Raw genomic sequence first — 7175 nt, 5'->3', positions numbered from 1 at the left:
TGAATGGATCTCTAACCTAGTCCCTACAAGAAAGAAGACTGGTGAAATTAGGCTGTGTGTGGATTTGAGGAATCTGAACCAAGTATCCCTCAAAGACAATTACCCCTTACCCAAGATGGATCACATTTTGCAGAGAGTAGTGGGGGCTTCCAGAATTTCTCTACTTGATGGATTCTCAGGTTTCAACCAGATCTTAGTTCACCCTGATGATCAGGACAAAACAGCATTTACAACCCCATGGGGAACTTTCAAATATGTAAAGATGCCTTTTGGATTGAAAAACGCAGGGGCAACTTTTCAAAGAGCAATGGATATTGCCTTTGCCAAAGAGATTCATGACTTTTTAGTCATTTACCTGGATGACCTTACACCTTTCTCAAAATCAGACCAAGAACATATAAAACATTTGAGACAAATCTTCCTTAAATGCAGAAAATATGGAATTTCCTTAAATCCCAAGAAATCCCTGTTTGGTTTAGAGGAAGGTAAGCTGTTGGGCCACATCATTTCTAAAGATGGCATAAGAATTGACCCAGATAGGATACAGGCTATCCTACAAATGCCCCACCCACGAAATGTCAAAGAGTTGCAAGGATTCTTGGGAAAAATCAATTTCTTGAGAAGGTTTATCCCAAACCTAGCAGAACTAATCAGATTATTAAATAACATGTTAAAAAAGGATTCAAAAGTAAAATGGACTGTTGAAGCCAATCAAGCCTTTGAAGGTATAAAATTGGCCCTTACCCAAACCCCAGTCTTGACCAATCCTCAGTTTGACAGAGAATTTATCATTTTCTCTTTTGCCTCCCAGCATACTATTGCTGTTGTCCTATTACAAAAAGATGACCAAGGTAATGAGAAGCCAATTGCTTTCTTTAGCAAAGCTCTTAGAGATGCACCTTTAAAGTATCAAATCATGGAAAAGCAAGCTTATGCTTTAGTCAAAGCAATTAAAGACTTTAGGATTTATATCCTTTATTCCCATGTTATAGCATATGTGCCAAGTCCTATTGTCAAAGACATTCTCACCCAAGAAAATTTAGAAGGCAGAAGAGGAAAATGGATTGCCAACATCTTGGAATTTGACATTGAGATAAAACCTAAAAAACTAATAAAAGGCCAAGGCTTGGCTAAATTAATGACAGAAACAAATTTTCAAACCTTAGACATTAACCAGCTGGACAGTGAACCGGAGCTGGCGACTCCAAAGATCAATGTAGCCTTTGAACAATCCCCCTGGTATTCAGATATCTGTTATGTGTTACAAAACCTGTGTGCTCCCCCAGGACTGTGCAGAACTAAGTGTAGATTCTTAAAAATGAAAACCTCAAGATTTTGTGTGATGGATGGCAATCTGCTTTGGAAAAACCATGAAGGTATATTGCTGCACTGTTTAATTGAAAATGAAGCTGACAATATCATAAAAGAATTTCATGCAGGTGACTGTGGTGGACACTTGTACTGGAAGTCCACTGTGGACAAGATACTAAGGGCTGGATATTACTGGCCCACCATGTTCTCTGATGTCAAGAAATTCATCACCTCATGTCATAAATGTCAAGTGTTTGAGGGAAAGAGACAGTTGCTGCCACTTCCTTTAAGGCCTATTGCAACAGAGAGACCTTTTCAACAATGGGGATTGGACTTCATTGGGGAAATTCATCCCTCATCTTCAGGCCAACACAGATGGATTTTAACAGCAACAGACTACTTCACTAAGTGGATTGAAGCTGCCCCATGCAAACAAGCAAATGATTCAATAATTATTCAGTTCCTGGAGAACAACATATTGGCTAGATTTGGCTGTCCTGACAAAATAATAACAGACAATGCTGCTGCTTTCAGATCTAAGAAAATGGTGAACTTCTGCCATAAATTTCACATCACTCTGGGCCATTCCACTGCCTATTATCCCCAAGGAAATGGCCTTGTTGAATCATCAAACAAAAGTCTGGTAAACATCATAAAGAAAGTACTTGAAGAGAACAAAAAGAATTGGCATAAGAAGCTGGTGAATGCCCTATGGGTAGATAAACTAACAACCAAAAGATCAATTGGGACCAACCCATATGAGTTGGTTTATGGACTAGAAGCCAAATTCTCCTCATCACTAGGAGTGCCTGTTATGAAGCTTCTTCAAGAAAGCCAAGCTGAACCAAATGATATGCAAAGAAGAATCAATCAAATCATATGTCTGCAGCAAACTAGAGACCAAGTTTTCAGCAGAGTTCAAGTTCTACAAGAGAAATTAAAGAAGGCCTTTGATAGAAGAACTAAGGCAGAAGATTTCAGTGTGGGAGACAAAGTCCTCAAGTGGGATGCAAGAAGAGAAGACAAAGGAAAACATGGAAAATTTGACTCCCTTTGGAGAGGACCATTTGCTATCCAAGCAGTACAAGGTAACAACACTTACTTCCTAAAAAGTCTCAATGAAACTGACTTGGATGAAGGTCCTGTCAATGGCAGGATGCTGAAGCATTATTTTGAGTATTACCCATGAGGACAGTCTAAGGTTCCCTTGTATATATGCAGATGTATATATTATCTTCTGTTTAGATTGTAAAAATGCAGTTTTTTCAAGTTTATTAATTGCCAGCAAAAGGTAAATAGAATCAGAGGTCTACCAAGAGGAGAAGCACACAATTTTGGCAATTCAAAGCAGCAAACTTCAAGATTGGCAAGAGCAGTCAAGGAGCAAGGCAATCTGACCCGCTGTTCTTGGTCTTTCAAATGAAACACCATCCCCATGTGGAGCCACTGTTAGCTACCTATACCAATAGGTTTCATATTTCATGATTGGCTATGAAAAGGTCCAAATATGCTCTGCTTTGATGATTCAAAGATCACATATTTCCAAGAGAACCCAAGCTGTGCTTATGGCTTAGTAAGGACTTAAATTTTGATGGATGGTCCAACAGTCTAATCTGGATCATGTCATGTTTTAATTTTTTAGTTGTAGAATAGAGAAAGGAGTCTGTCCAAACTGTTTAATCTTGGCAGACAAGTAGTTCAGGTAGAGAAGAAAAGGCTCCCAACAGCTTAATCTGGGACCTTGGAAGAAATAAGGGTAGAAGTAGATAGAAAAACAAAAGAAAAGCCAAAGAAAAGAAAAGGCAAGTAAGGGTCTGCAAGTCCAAGTGCACCCTCCAAGAAGAAATAAAAAATGCTAGGCAAATAGATGGGTAAGTAGTTGGGGTTGCAGAAAGGTTATCTTTACCATTGCAGGTGTGTTAACTTTGTTTACCAAGGCAAAGTCAATCAATTAAGAAGGTATTCTTCTTCATCAAGTTGCAGCAAGCATGAAGCATGTCTAACCTCCCTTCTTCCCCTTTTCATGTCATTTACTAACATTCCCTTCTGAGTTGAGATTCATGAAACTAATTGTGGTATTATGATTGATTTCTTATCTTTAGAAGCCACATTTCTTGTGTAAAAATCTTTTCATTTTGATCTACTCTTTAAGCCAAGTGTTTCACAAAAAGCTTAGTATTTTCTCCATTCATCCCCCCCGTCATCCATATTAACTCTAACTCTACTACATAAATCCCCTATATCACCTTTCCCTTACTAATATTAACACCATGGTGTATAAACCCCAAATTTTGTATAAATATCCCTCCCCTTGGCATTATAGCCATATGTTCTCTAAAAAAGGAATCAAAATGACATCTGGTCACTTTGATGAACCTATACCTCATCTCTCCCCCTTGCTTCAAGTCATTCCACTCATTAAACCATCATTTGCAAAGAAAAAACCCAAAAAACCCACTTCTGCCGCTTAACCTAAGTTGGCGCATGCATTTGATTTCTTCGAAATACATTGAAAAACCTTATAAAAAACCCATATCCGAAGGCTTCCGCCGGGCGCTGCTTCCTAAAACAAATATTAAATAAATACCCGCCCGCATCCATATCCAGCGATCATATCGCCCTCCCGTCAACCGTCGGATCGGACCCAAGTGATCCGACGGTCCTCATTAATATCGGAGCGGCCCCCACGACAGAGATTTAGCGCCCGAGAAAATGACGTTGCGTTACGTCAGTGCTTGGCCACGCGTCACCCGATCAGGGCTCTCGGAGCGGCCTCTGACAAAATCAGGGCCGTATCATAACCGCCCCGAGAAACCGTAACCGCTGGCGCTTAACCGTAACCGCGGGCACCTACCGCCCGGTTTGCTGGTCCCACGTCCTGCCCACGTCATTGCCGCCCTGCCATCGCATCAACACTTTTGTCCGCATTTGTGCCAACGTGCCTGCCACCGCATCACCCCGTGGACCAATAGTAGCTCGCCACCTCACCCGATGACGTCATGCTGACGTCATCCGAGCTTGACCCCACCCTATGACGTCATGCTGACGTCATCAGAGAAAAGGCGCCAAATTGCCAAAAAGTCCATATTATGGCCAAAAATTGCATTTTTCATACTTTCTGCTTATTCGCTACTGCTTCTTCTGCATGGTGTTTGACGTTCAAAACTGCGCCACCCCGCTGGAATCGACCTGAAGACCTCCAGAGCACCAATTCCACCCACATTCACGACCACTGCTCGCTGTTTGCCAGGTATTTCTCGTCGTTCATCCTCCATACGCCTAAATTGACTGTAAAATTACTCGAAGGGCCTAAACAACACTAAACTCACAATCTCACCGGCAAAATCCCTCTGTAAAGCCTCTATTTCCAATTACAAGCTCGAAAACCACTAGCTGAGCCTTAATTTCCCGAGTTCTTATCAAAAAACTGTAAATTGCTCGCGCAATCGTGAGACAGCTGGTTAACACATTAAAAAACCTGCTACAAAGGACAGAGGGAGACCAGACATTTGGCCTTATTCATAAATCAAACAGTATTTCAAGTGCTGTGTGCCCATTTCACCCTCTGGTCCCTAAAATTCACAATTTCATTGCAAGAAATCACCTCTGTACTGTTCTACCTACTTTGGCCAGCTCACCAGCAAGACAGGAACTTAATAGACTATGGAGACTCCAATTGCACTGAACATCCAACCTCTCAATGCCCCTCATAGGGAGTTGGAATGGAAAGCCCTGGGAGATATGGATTATCAAATGTTAGACTGGTTTCCATTAGGCTCCAAATACAATATTCAGATGCTAAATTAGTTGAAAGCCCAGCACCTTAGTGGAGCTGATATCCTAGGGATTTGGGATTCAAACTTGCCCATCTACAACCTCCCCCAGGTAAATTCTATGCCAGAGTTGATCTACAGATGCCAGGAGTGCTATGATCCAGGCCAAAGAGCTGTCCTCAGCCCTACAGGCTCAATTATGTTCCATATCACCCCAGAGAGCATAAATGAGATGCTGCATTTCCACACAGCAAAACCATTGACCCCCCTCCACATGCAGAACTTGATAAAGAAGGGGAATAAGTTGTCAAATGACCAAGTCATCAAAATCAACCAGCTGTTTGTACAATCAGGCTCTGAAGCCATCAGAACTTCTCCTATTGGATATCATTACTTGAATGAATTGGGCAGAATGCTAGTGGATTTGATCAGCTATGTCCTAGGGTTCAAGGGAATGGAGGATGTGGATGAAATCATAATGGCAATGCTGTCTATATTCTCTCCTGGAAAGCCTCCAGTTGTACATTATGATTATGCCACATATATTGCAGATAGGATCCATGACCAGCTGATGGATCTGCAGAGGGAAAGACTGTTCAGATATACTTCATTCATTTACCATCTATTCTTGTTTAATCAACCAGGCAGCTTCTCCATTCCCCTGAAACAAGTTAATGCCCAGGGGAATCCAAGATCAGTTGTGTTTTGGACCTCTCTCTTTCACTGCACCTCTGTGTCACCATACACATACTGTGAGTTTATAGACTTATTCATACATCCAGCTATGACATTATTGTACGGTGTTCCTCCTCCAAGATTGACTGATGACATGAGAAGAATTCTCCATCTGAACAAAACCTACAGCATTGGTAATTGGTACCTTTACCAAAACCACACAGTCATCAGAGTATATGGCTGTGAGTTGAAGCCTTTTAGGCTGCCAAGGTATGTCCCCATGAGTCTTTTTGCCCTTGAATACTTCAGGCAATTTGGGAATGCCGACTACCTCCACTTCCAAAGCAAGAACAAGAAGGCACAGTTGAAGGTAAGGAGCCAGCTGGGCCCTTTCCTATACAACAGAAAAGAGGAGGGGTGGAAAGAGGCAAACAGTATCCTAGAGGCCCTCAAACTGCAAACTAGCTTTGAATGGATACCCTATGACCCCAATCACTTTGTTTCCCTCAGGAGGATAAGATACAAATTGGGTACCTATTCTCACATAAGGCAGCCTGAGATTGAGCAGTATGCCAATGCATTAACCTGGGAAGAGGGCACCTTAGAAGAGGAAATCACTAGTGAAGAGCTGCTAGAAAGAGAGGCCAGAAATATTCAAAAGGAAACTGACTTAGAAACTTGTGGACAGGTCCCCCTCTCATACAAAAGACAACTTGGAGCAGCTTCTTCAGCTTCAACAACACATCAGCAAGCTGCTATGAATACTCCACAGACAACCGGCAAAGGCAAAGAAAAGCAGGTGGAACAACCACCTCATATGACTGAGGAACAAATGGAAACACTAGTGCAGCAACAAGAAGAAATGGAGCAGCAGGGAGAAGGGCAGCAGCAAGAAGAACAGCAGCAACCGGAAGAACAAAGGCAGGAACAGCCTGTCCAGCAAGAGCAAACAGTGGAAGCCCCTAAATCCACTGAACACACTGTGCCTCCAAGGCAAGAAACTTCAGCTGAGGCATCAATCCTCCAAACTCCACAAAAGGAGGATACAAGCAGGAAAAGGGACAGAGAGACCCCCATTACAACATCAGCATCTCGTGGGGAGAAAAGACAGAGAATTAATCCCTTCTCAGAGGAAGAAATGCCAATAGGACAGTCCTTGGGTATACCCAGCAGGGAAGCATCAGCAAGCTCCTTTCAACAGGAGCAGGATAGAGCAATAGGAGGAGAAGTCAGTTCCTCCAATCAGCAAAGGGAAGGTGGACCCAGCATTAAGCAGCAATTCATAGATATTAAGAGGAGAAATGAGCCCATCAAGATACAGCTATATAACCATCTGCTGAACATGGCTCCCACCAATCAACAAAGACTCATGTCTGCATATGATGTGCAGGAAGGCAAAATGATCATGAGTCATTT

This window comes from Pinus tabuliformis, chromosome 3_1 (assembly GCF_031772625.1).
Source record: "Pinus tabuliformis cultivar Carrire ecotype Pingquan chromosome 3_1, CPIR1, whole genome shotgun sequence".
Taxonomy (NCBI): Eukaryota; Viridiplantae; Streptophyta; class Pinopsida; order Pinales; family Pinaceae; genus Pinus; species Pinus tabuliformis.
The sequence above is the reverse complement of the archived record's forward strand: the minus strand, read 5'-3'. Positions refer to the sequence as shown.